This window comes from Triticum dicoccoides, chromosome 6B (assembly GCF_002162155.2).
Source record: "Triticum dicoccoides isolate Atlit2015 ecotype Zavitan chromosome 6B, WEW_v2.0, whole genome shotgun sequence".
NCBI classification, from domain to species: domain Eukaryota; kingdom Viridiplantae; phylum Streptophyta; class Magnoliopsida; order Poales; family Poaceae; genus Triticum; species Triticum dicoccoides.
In genome coordinates, this window is record NC_041391.1 from 62,832,304 (window position 1) to 62,844,773 (window position 12,470).

Consider the following 12,470-nt stretch of genomic DNA (forward strand, 5'->3'; position numbering starts at 1 on the left):
GGGGGGGGGACTTGCCCCCAAGCAAGGGGGGCGCCCCCTTTAGGGTTTCCTCTAAGGGCTGGTTCCCTTCCCTCTACAGCCCACGAGGCCCTCCGGGAGAGGTGGCCCTCCCGGTGGATCCCCGGAACCCTTCTGGTGGCCCCGGTACCATACCGGTATGCCACCGAACTTTTCCGGTGACCGTATGACAACTTCCCATATATAAAGTTTCACCTCCGGAACTCCTCGTGACGTCCGGGATCTCATCCGGGACTCTGAACAACATTATGTAATCACATACAAGTCTTCCTAATAATCCTAGCGTCATCGAACCTTAAGTGTGTAGACCCTACGGGTTCGGGAATCACGCAGACATGACCAAGACAGGTCTCCGTCCAATAACCAACAGCGGGATCCAGATACCCATGTTGCCTCACACATGTTCCATGATGATCTCATCGGATGAACCATGATGTCAAGGATTCAAGTAATCCCGTATACAATTCCCTTTGTCAATCGGTACATTACTTGCCCGAGATTCGAACGTCGGTATCCCAATACCTTGTTCAATCTCGTTACCGGCAAGTCACTTTACTCGTTACATAATGCATGATCCCGTGACTAACCACTTAGTCACATTGAGCTCATTATGATGATGCATTACCGAGTGGGCCCAGAGATACCTATCTGTCATACGGAGTGATAAATTCCTGTCTTGATTTGTGCCAACCCAACAGACACTTTCGGAGATACCTGTAGTGCACCTTTATAGTCACCCAGTTATAATGTGACGTTTGGCACACCCAAAGCACTCCTACGGTATCCGGGAGTTACACAATCTCATGGTCTAAGGAACTGATACTTGACATTAGAAAAGCTTTAGCAAATGAACTACACGATCTTGTGCTATGCTTAGGATTGGGTCTTGTCCGTCACATCAATGTCCTAATGATGTGATCTCGTTATCAATGACATCCAATGTCCATATTCAGGAAACTATGACCATCTATTGATCAATGAGCTAGTCAACTAGAGGCTCACTAGGGACATGTTGTGGTCTATGTATTCACACATGTATCACTATTTCCGGTTAATACAATTATAGCATGAACAATAGACAATTATCATGAACAAGGAAATATAATAATAATCATTTTATTATTGCCTCTAGGGCATATTTCCAACAGTCTCCCACTTGCACTAGAGTCAATAATCTAGTTACACTGTGATGAATCGAACATCCATAGAGTTCTGGTGTTGATAATATTTTGCTCGTGGAAGAGGTTTAGTCAACGGATCTACAACATTCAGATCCGTATGCACTTTGCAAATATCTATGTCTCCATCTTGAACATTTTCACGAATGGAATTGAAGCGACGCTTGATGTGCCTGGTCTTCTTGTGAAACCTGGGCTCCTTGGCAAGGGAAATAGCTCCAGTGTTGTCACAGAAGAGAGTGATCGGCCCCGACGCATTGGGAATGACTCCTAGGTCGGTGATGAAATCCTTCATCCAGATTGCTTCATGCGCTGCCTCCGAGGCTGCCATGTACTCTGCTTCACATGTAGATCCCGCCACGACGCTTTGCTTGTTGCTGCACTAGCTTACTGCACCACTATTTAAAATATACTCGTATCCGGTTTGTGACTTGGAGTCATCCAGATCTGTGTCGAAGCTAGCATCAACGTAACCCTTTACGACGAGCTCTTTGTCACCTCCATAAATGAGAAACATATCCTTAGTCCTTTTCAGGTACTTCAGGATATTCTTGACCGCTGTCCAGTGTTCCATGCCGGGATTACTTTGGTGTCTTGCAACCAAACTTACGGCAAGGTTTACATCAGGTCTGGTACACAGCATGGCATACATAATAGACCCTATGGCCGAGGCATAGGGGATGACACTCATCTTTTCTTTATCTTCTGTCGTGGTCGGGGATTGAGCCGAGCTCAATTTCACACCTTGCAACACAGGCAAGAACCCCTTCTTGGAGTCATCCATATTGAACTTCTTCAATATCTTGTCAAGGTATGTGCTCTGTGAAAGACCTATGAGGCGTCTCGATCTATCTCTATAGATCTTGATGTCTAATATATAAGCAGCTTCTCCAAGGTCCTTCATTGAAAAACACTTATTCAAGTAGGCCTTTATGATGTCCAAGAGTTCTATATCATTTCCCATCAAAAGTATGTCATCCACATATAATATGAGAAATGCTACAGAGCTCCCACTCACTTTCTTGTAAACGCAGGCTTCTCCATAAGTCTGCATAAACCCAAACGCTTTGATCATCTCATCAAAGCGAATGTTCCAACTCCGAGATGCTTGCACCAGCCCATAAATGTATCACTGGAGCTTGCATACCTTGTTAGCATTCTTAGGATCGACAAAACCTTCCGGGTGCATCATATACAATTCTTCCTTAAGTTAGCCGTTAAGGAATGCCGTTTTGACGTCCATTTGCCATATCTCATAATCATAGTATGCGGCAATTGCTAACATGATTCAGACGGACTTCAGCTTCGCTACGGCAGAGAAAGTCTCATCGTAGTCAACCCCTTGAACTTGCCGATAACCCTTAGCGACTAGTAGAGCTTTATAGATGGTAACATTACCATCCGCGTCCGTCTTCTTCTTAAAGATTCATTTATTCTCTATCGCTCGCCGATCATCGGGAAAGTCTGTCAAAGTCCATACTTTGTTTTCATACATGGATCCTATCTCGGATTTCATGGCTTCAAGCCATTTGTTGGAATCTGGGCCCGCCATCGCTTCTTCATAGTTCGAAGGTTCACCGTTGTCTAACAACATGATTTCCAGGACAGGGTTGCCATACCACTCTAGTGTGGAACGTGTTCTTGTGGACCTACGAAGTTGGTTGCTCGCTCCATTGTTCCGGAGAACGGAGTCTTGGTCATTTTGTCCATGAGGCATGGTTCGCACGTGTCAAATGATTCGAAATCAAGAGACTCCAAAAGTCCATCTGCATGGAGCTTCTTCATGCATTTTGACACCAATGTGACCAAGGCGGCAGTGCCACAGATATGTGGGACTATCATTATCAATCTTACTTTTTTTGGTATTGACACTATGAATATGTGTAACATCACGTTCGAGATTCATAAAGAATAAACCATTGACCAGCGGGGCATGACCATAAAAAATATCTCTCATATAAATAGAATGACCATTATTCTCGGATTTAAATGAGTAGCCATCTCGTATTAAACGAGATCCAGATACAATGTTCATGCTCAAAGTTGGCACTAAATAACAATTATTGAGGTTTAAAACTAATCCCGTAGGTAAATGTAGAGGTAGCCTGCCAACGGCGATCACATCGACCTTGGAACCATTCCCGACGCGCATCTTCACCTCGTCCTTCGCCAGTCCCGCTTATTCCGCAGCTCCTGTTTTGAGTTACAAATATGAGCAACCACACCGGTATAAAATACCCAGGAGCTACTACGAGTACTGGTAAGGTACACATCAATAACATGTATATCACATATACCTTTGGTGTTGCCGGCCTTTTTATCCGCTAAGTACTTGGGGCAGTTCCACTTCCAGTGACCGCCCTTGCAATAAAAGCACTCAGTCTCAGGTTTGGGTCTGTGCTTTGGCTTCTTCCCGGCAACTGGCTTACCGGGCGCGGCAACTCCCTTGCCGTCCTTCTTGAAGTTCTTCTTACCCTTGCCTTTCTTGAAACTAGTGGTTTTATTGACCATCAACACTTGATGTTCCTTTTTGATTTCTACCTCCGCTGATTTCAGCATTGAAAATACCTCAGGAATGGTTTTCACCATCCCCTGCATATTGTAGTTCATCAGAAAGCTCTTGTAGCTAGGCGGGATCGACTGAAGGATTCTGTCAATGACCGCCTCATCCGGGAGGTTAATGTCCAGCTGGGACAAGCGGTTGTGCAACCCAGACATTTTGAGTATGTGCTCACTGACAGAACTATTTTCCTCCATCTTACAACTGTAGAACTTGTCGGAGACTTCATATCTCTTGACCCGGGTATGAGCTTGGAAAACCATTTTTAGCTCTTGGAACATCTCATATGCTCCGTGCTGCTCAAAACGCTTTTGGAGCCCCGGTTCTAAGCTGTAAAGAATGCCGCACTGAACGAGGGAGTAATCATCAACACGTGACTGCCAAGCATTCATAACGTCTTGGTTTGCTGGGACGGGTGCTTCACCTAGCGGTGCTTCTAGGACATATGCTTTCTTGGCAGCTATGAGGATGATCCTCAAGTTCCGGACCCAGTCCGTATAGTTGCTACCATCGTCTTTCAGCTTGGTTTTCTCTAGGAACGCGTTGAAGTTGAGGTTGACATGAGCGTGGGCCATTTGATCTACAAGACATTTTGCAAAAGTTTTAGACTAAGTTCATGATAATTAACTTCATCTAATCAAATTATTTAATGAACTCCCACTCAGATAGACATCCCTCTAGTCATCTAAGTGATACATGATCCAAGTCAACTAGGCCGTGTCCGATCATCACGTGAGACAGACTAGTCATCATCGGTGAACATCTTCATGTTGACCGCATCTTCTATACGACTCATGCTCGACCTTTCGGTCTCTTGTGTTCTGAGGCCATGTCTGTACATGCTAGGCTCATCAAGTCAACCTAAGTGTTTTGCATGTGTAAATCTGGCTTACACCCGTTGTATGTGAATGTTAGGATCTATCACACCCGATCATCACGTGGTGCTTCAAAACAACGAACTTTCGCAACGGCGCACAGTTAGGGGAAACACTTTCTTGAAATTATTATGAGGGATCATCTTATTTACTACCGTCGTTCTAAGCAAATAAGATGCAAAAACATGATAAACATCACATGCAATCAAATAGTGACATGATATGGCCAATATCATTTTGCTCCTTTTATCTCCATCTTCGGGGCGCCATGATCATCATCATCACCGGCATGACACCATGATCTCCATCATCGTGTCTCCATGAAGTTGTCTCGCCAACTATTACTTCTACTACTATGGCTAACGGTTTAGCAAAGAAGTAAAGTAATTACATGGCGTTATTCAGTGACATGCAGGTCATACAATAAATAAAGACAACTCCTATGGCTCCTACCGGTTGTCATACTCATCGACATGCAAGTCGTGATTCCTATTACAAGAACATGATCAATCTCATACATCACATATATTTCATTCATCACATCCTTTTTGGCCATATCACATCACAAGGCATATGCTGCAAAAACAAGTTAGACGTCCTCTAATTATTGTTGCATGTTTTTACGTGGCTGCTATAGGATTCTAGCAAGAACTTCTTTCCTACGCCAAAACCACAACGTGATATGCCAATTTCTATTTACCCTTCATAAGGACCCTTTTCATCGAATCCGATCCGACTAAGGTGGGAGAGACAGACACCCGCTAGCCACCTTATGCAACTAGTGCATGTCAGTCGATGGAACCTGTCTCACGTAAGTGTACGTGTGAGGTCGGTCCGGGCCGCTTCATCCCACGATACCGCCGAAACAAGATAAGACTAGTAGTGTCAAGTAAATTGACAAAATCTACGCCCATAACAAAATTATGTTCTACTCGTGCATAGAAACTATGCATAGACCTAGCTGATGATGCCACTGTTGGAGATCGTTGTAGAAACTAAAAAAATTCTACGCATCACCAAGATCAATATGTGGAGTAACTAGCAACGAGAGAGAAAGGAGTGCATCTTCATACCCTTGAAGACTGCGATACGGAAGCGTTACAAGAACGCGGATGAGGGAGTCGTACTCGAAGCGATTCAGATCGTGGTGGACTCCGATCTTAGCGCCGAACAATGGCACCTCTGCGTTCAACACACATGCATCCCGGTGACGTCTCCCACGCCTTGATCCAGCAAGAAGGAGGGAGAGGTTGAGGAAGAGAGCTCCAACAGCAGCACGACGGCGTGGTGGTGATGGAGAGGCAGTACTCTGGCAGGGTTTCGCCAAGCTCTTACGGAGGAGAGGTGTTGGGGAGGGGAGGGGATGGGCTGCGCCTTGGATGTGTTGTTGCAGCCCTCCCCTCGCCCCTCTACTTATAGGAGGATGGGGAAGGGGGCCGGCACCCTCTAGATGAGATCTAGAGGGGGGGGGCAAGGGGGGGGGACTTGCCCCCCAAGCAAGGGGGGCGCCCCCTTTAGGGTTCCCCCCCCCCAACCCTAGGCGCATGGGCCCAAGGGAGGGGTGGTGCCCAGCCCTCTAAGGACTGGTTCCCTTCCCTCTACAGCCCACGAGGCCCTCCGGGATAGCTGCCCCCCCGGTGGACCCCCGGAACCCTTCCGGTGGCCCCGGTACAATATCGGTATGCCCCCGAACTTTTCCGGTGACCGTATGGCAACTTCCCATATATAAATCTTCACCTCCGGACCATTCCGGAACTCCTCGTGACGTCCGGGATCTCATCCGGGACTCCTAACAACATTCGGTAATCACATAAAAGTCTTCCTAATAACCCTAGCATCATCGAACCTTAAGTGTGTAGACCCTACGGGTTCGGGAATCACGCAGACATGACCGAGACAGCTCTCCGGCCAATAACCAACAGCGAGATCTGGATACCCATGTTGGCTCCCACATGTTCCACGATGATCTCATCGGATGAACCATTATGTCGAGGATTCAAGTAATCCCGTATACAATTCCCTTTGTCAGTCAGTACGTTACTTGCCCGAGATTCGATCGTCGGTATCCCAATACCTCGTTCAATCTCGTTACCGGCAAGTCACTTTACTTGTTACATAATGCATGATCCCGTGACTAACCACTTAGTCACATTGAGCTCATTATGATAATGCATTACCGAGTGGGCCCAGAGATACCTCTCCGTCATACGGAGTGACAAATTCATGTCTTGATTTGTGCCAACCCAACAGACACTTTCGGAGATACCTGTAGTGCACCTTTATAGTCATCCAGTTACGTTGTGACGTTTGGCACACCCAAAGAACTCCTACGGTATCCGGGAGTTACACAATCTCATGGTCTAAGGAACTGATACTTGACATTAGAAAAGCTTTAGCAAACGAACTACACGATCTTGTGCTATGCTTAGGATTGGGTCTTGTCCATCACATCATTCTCCTAATGATGTGATCTCGTTCTCAATGACATCCACTGTCCATAGTCAGGAAACCATGACCATCTGTTGATCAACGAGCTAGTCAACTAGAGGCTCACTAGGGACATGTTGTGGTCTATCTATTCACACATGTATCACTGTTTTCGGTTAATACAATTATAGCATGTACAACAGATAATTATCATGAACAAGGAAATATAATAATAATCATTTTATTATTGCCTCTAGGGTATATTTCCAACAAAACTCTGGGCACCAAAATGTGAGTCTGACTTCACCTCATACTTGTTTTAAAAAAAGACTTTACCTCACACTTTTTCTTTCTTTTTATTTTTTTCCTCAAAAGAAAGGAAAACTTTTAGATTCAACCGACTGATTTCTAGGAAGAAATCAGCTGGCTCGTTTGGCTGCCACGTATCCTGGCGTGTCTCTTCCATCTCCCTTATGCTCTGATCCATACGTGTGCCTTCTAACGTGTCTTTGCCGTCTCGTCTCATCTATCCTTCCTCTCCCAGCGCGTGGCATCCATCTCGTCTCATCTCTCCTTGCTTTGCGCACTCCCTCATTCTGCTGCAGCAAGTTGTTGTCTCTACTGCACCCTTTGGACCACCGCCGCTACGACCCATGGCCACCCCTGGTAGGCACACATGACCACCACGCAAAGAGCCGGCGTGCTACAATGGCATGACCACCACCAAGCGAGCTAGGGTGCTGCAATGGAGTTTCGCTGGGCCACCGGCCGCTACGACCCATGGCCACCACCGTCGGGCACACATGACCACCACACAAAGAGCCGAGGTGCTGCCATAGAGTTTCGTCGGGCTGCCGGCCGCTACGACCCATGGCCACCGCCGTCGGGCACGCATGACCACCACACAATGAGACGAGGTGCTGCCATGGAGCTTCGTCGGCCGGTGGAACCTCGCGGGTGCTGCAACTGAGCATCACCGGCCACCGGATGAAAAGCAATGGCATGGTCCAGGAATCGTGTGGCCAAAATCAACGCTAATCAACGGCTGGCTAGGCGGCTGGTCTTTTCCTAAGATCAGTCGGCTGATTCCTAGAAAAGAAACTACTATTCCGAACAATACTTCAAAAAGAAAAAACTTTTCCCAGCACATAAAAAAGGAAAAGAAACTCAATTCCTGTATCCATAAAAAAACTTTGAAAACGACATAAGACATTTTAAAATATATAAAAAAATAGAAAACCTTCAACATTGTGTCATTATATGTGACCTTCCAGGAAAAATAACAATCTTGAAATACTACAAATATCTAAAAAAAAGTGCTCTCAGAAATGAACACTCTTCGAACTCATTAACATTTTTGGAATCAGTGAACTTTTTTTAAAGCGATATGTTTTTCTGGAATTTTGGATTTTTTTTGAAATTTGTGAACAATTTTGAATTTGGTGAACATATTTTAGAAATTCATGACTTTTTTTGAATTCATGGACATTTTGTTCGAATTCATGAACATTTTTTGAATATGCGAACTATTGTCAAAATCATGAAAAAAATCCCAAATTGTTTTCTCAGATCGTGAAGATTTATTTAATAAGCAATTTGTTGTAAAAATCATGAACATTTTTTATGATTACTCAAACCAAACCATGTACATCTTTGAATTCTTGTACACGTTTTCGGACTTGGAATTTATTTATATTAAGAACTTTTTGAAATAAAAAAGGGATTGTCCGATCCGGCATGGGCCAGCCGAAAAAGCCGCGCTGGGAATGAGGTCCCTTACCCTCGTCCCCCCAGGCCAAGCCCACTCGGGTCTCACGTTAAATAGGATTGACACGTAGAAGGAACAGTAACTTGGTATTTGTGTGGTGGTTCCACAAGCTAGTGGAGACCGGCAGGTCTTGTGTTTGAAGTACAACATTGTTTGTTTTTTGCTACTTTAATGGCCATTTGGTGCGTGGCCCCATTGTCAGCAAGGCAAGTCCTACTTGTCTGGACGATATGGCTTACATGTCAGGGTCCACCGCGCCAGTTTTGCTGTTTTAATAGCCATTCGGTGCGTGGCCCCGTTGTCAGCAAGGCAAGTCTCACTAGTTTGGACGGTATGACCTACATGTCAGAGTCCACCGCGCCAGAGTAGGCCCAGCATAATCATGTCGCTTTTTCTTAAACAAAAATCATAAAGTTTCAACTATGTAAATTATTAACCAAACCAATTTAGTTTTGAGATTTACTTATTGGCATATCACAGATTTGTCAAAAACGACCTATTCTTTAATTTTCTATAAGAATACAAGTAAAATTTGACAAACACATGCACAACCCAGTGGTTTGAACCATGTTCTACAAAATGGTGGACGGGCGTTCGAATTCCTGCCCAAGCGAGAGCCTGCAATTTTTTTTTGGGTTTACTGCACGCTCGCCTTCCCCTCTTGTCATCGCCCCTGGAGGTCGCCGTGGATATCACCCACGCCTGTCAGCCCCAACGAGTCCCCGGGCCCGCATGTCAGTGGTTGCGGCTAAAGAAGTCCTCGGTCAGATTCAGCTCCAGATCTAGATTTGGCAATTCTCACACCAGGGACCCTCTATTTCTGCAAAATGATGGGTCTCCTTCCAGAACTTTCCAATTACGAGTACGAGAATTTAAAGACATGAAAATTCTCAATTCTCTACGGCGTCTAGTAGATATAAACAAGAAAATCAGAAGAATCTTTCTCTCTATTCACTATCATTCCGCGTCTTCGACTTCTATTAGTTTCTTTTCTTCTTTAATGCAATAGCTATAGTTTGATATAAGAATCCATTTCTCATAGTAATGGAAACCATTCTCTTATAGGAAATGGTTCGAAAATCGCTATTCCACCTTTTAGGTATCGTGAAAAGTGATACATGTGAAGATCGTGCATTTCAGTCAAATTCAGATCCGTTTTTCGAGTCCATGATATAATATAACCAAATTGGATAGATCTTCCACCTGTTTAGCTAAGAAAGAATAGATACAGAGGTGGATAATGGATCGATATGAAGATCATGAGCTGCCCCATAATGAAATCGCCAGTAGTCGCGAATATCTCCTTCTTCCCTAATCCAAGATTGGAGAAAGAAGATCTAAGAGGGACCTATGGAGAATGTAGTCAGAAATCCATAATAGAGTCCAACCACAACGACCGAATTAATTATCCTCATCGAGAAACTTAGACTGCTAAATAGAAAAGATTTGAAAATCATGGCATGGGTCTCCTTTTTTTCTTTCTTCAGAGTTTTCTATATGCACAATTTCTCGATGTTTCGATGAGAATTTTTTGACTTTCCATATATAGAAAGAGATAGACTATAAATGACATCTCTTATGTCAATAAGACCAAAGGGATGGATATTAAGTGATAAGAACTGCTAGGAAGTGAAATAGAATGAAATAGAGCCACTTTGGGCTTCCCTATGAAATGAGGCATGGAACGGAGCCACTACGAAGAAATTATGGGAGTTACGAAAGAAGCTTCAGACTCATATTGTTCATGGGTTGAGAGCGGGAGTTGAACCCTAGGAGGTCGAATCCCCCCTTGTTCCTCAGTAGCTCAGTGGTAGAATGGTCGGCTGTTAACTGACTGGTCGTAGGTTCGAATCCTACTTGGGGAGATTTTATTCATTCTTTAATGTAAGAATTTTAATGTAAGAATAAAGAATTGAATTAAAGGGCTTGCTTTGACCCTCAGGAGTAGGTAACCCGTTCGCTATCCTTGTTTCTATTTCTATTGCATTCTATCTCATCGTATCACATTCTGTTCTACGATTCCACTTCGACAAAAGGAAAGAGCATACCTAAGTTCAATAGCTTTACGTCCGCTATCCCAATCATGATTTTCCTACCCTCAGGGGGAAAGTAAAGGCCCTTCCCCCTTTGGAAGGCTGTGGGCGAGGAGGGATTCGAACCCCGACACCGTGGTTCGTAGCCACGTGCTCTAATCCTCTGAGCTACAGGCCCAGCTGTCTCCACTGGATCTCTTCCCGGGGGCACCCCTTCATTTCAGGTTAAGAAGATGGGAAAGCGCCTTTCTCTCTATAAGAACAGTGTGTTCCGAGGTGTGAAGTGGGAGAGAGGGGATGTGATGATTGAGGTTTTGAATAAGACGACCTTTGCATTTTAGATTTGGATCTTTTTCTTATTTCAAAATAGTGAAAAAGTCAAATAAGAGGTGTTAAGCTTTTTATCATTCTGGCATCGAGCTATTTTTCCGCAGGACCTCCCCTACAGTATCGTCACCGCAGTAGAGTTTAACCACCAAATTCGGGATGGATTGGTGTGGTTCCTCTATGCCTAGGACACCAGAATATCGAACCATGAACGAGGAAAGGCATGAGATAAATATTGGCTAGTAATTGCGAAGCCCCAATTCTTGACTGAAAGGGACACCAAAGGCCTCTGCCCTCCCTCTCTATCTATCCAAGAGATGGAAGGGCAGAGCTTTTTTTTTGGTTTTTTCATCTTTTCATCAAAGAGTTGAACAATGAAGATAGATGGCAAGTGCTTGATCGATTTGATCAGGCCGTGTAGGAACAAGATTCAAATCGTTCTTTCGGTAGGATGCCTCAGCTGCATACATCACTACACTTCCACACTAGTAGAAAAGGGGGCAATGGTCCAGGCCAGGTCAGCCCATTAGTCCCGGTTCAACCCAGAACCGGGACCAATGGGGGCATTGGACCCGGTTCAAGCCCCGGGGGCCGGCCGGGCCACGTGGGCCATTGGTCCCGGTTCGTCTGGACCTTTTGGTCCCAGTTGGTTGGACGAACCGGGACCAATGCGCCTCGCTCCTGGCCCACCACCATTGGTCCCGATTGGTGGGACGAACCGGGACCAAAGTCTGCCCTTTAGTCCCGGTTCAAGCCACCAACCGGGACTAAAGGGTTGGCCCTCGGTGCGGTAAGAGTTTAGTCCCACCTCGCCAACCGAAGGGGAATCAGACCGGTTTATAAGCCCCTCCCTCTCTCCCTTTGTTGAGCTCCTCTCAAAATGAAAATAGATGCCCTTATACAGGAAATTAAATTTAAATTCATATGAATTTCTCTGAAATTAGTAAAAATTCATTAAGAATTTAGGTTGAATTTTCTCTATAAGCGCATCTATGCTCATTTCTGAGCAGTTTTTTATATAGTTTTTTTTCTTTTTTGCTATATTTATTTTTTTCTATTTATTTCTGAGTTGTAATAAGTCATTAAAAATAAGCATCTATGCTCATTTTTTAAGTAAAGTTAATCACAACTATTTTTGCTTCTATTTATTTCTGAGTAGTTTTTTATATAGTTTTTTTTCTTTTCTGCTATATTTATTTTTTTCTATTTGTTTCTGAATTGTAATAAGTCATTAAAAATAAGCATTTATGCTCATTTTTAAGTAAAGTTAATCACAACTATTTC

General features: G+C 44.3%; 1 non-coding gene across 1 annotated transcript; it reads left to right on the forward strand.

Moving 5' to 3' along the window:
• The first annotated feature begins 10,619 nt into the window (after nucleotides 1–10,619).
• On the forward strand, nucleotides 10,620–10,691 carry TRNAN-GUU. The gene has a single exon. It is a non-coding gene; the product is annotated as a tRNA-Asn (tRNA).
• Nucleotides 10,692–12,470: the final 1,779 nt, after the last annotated feature.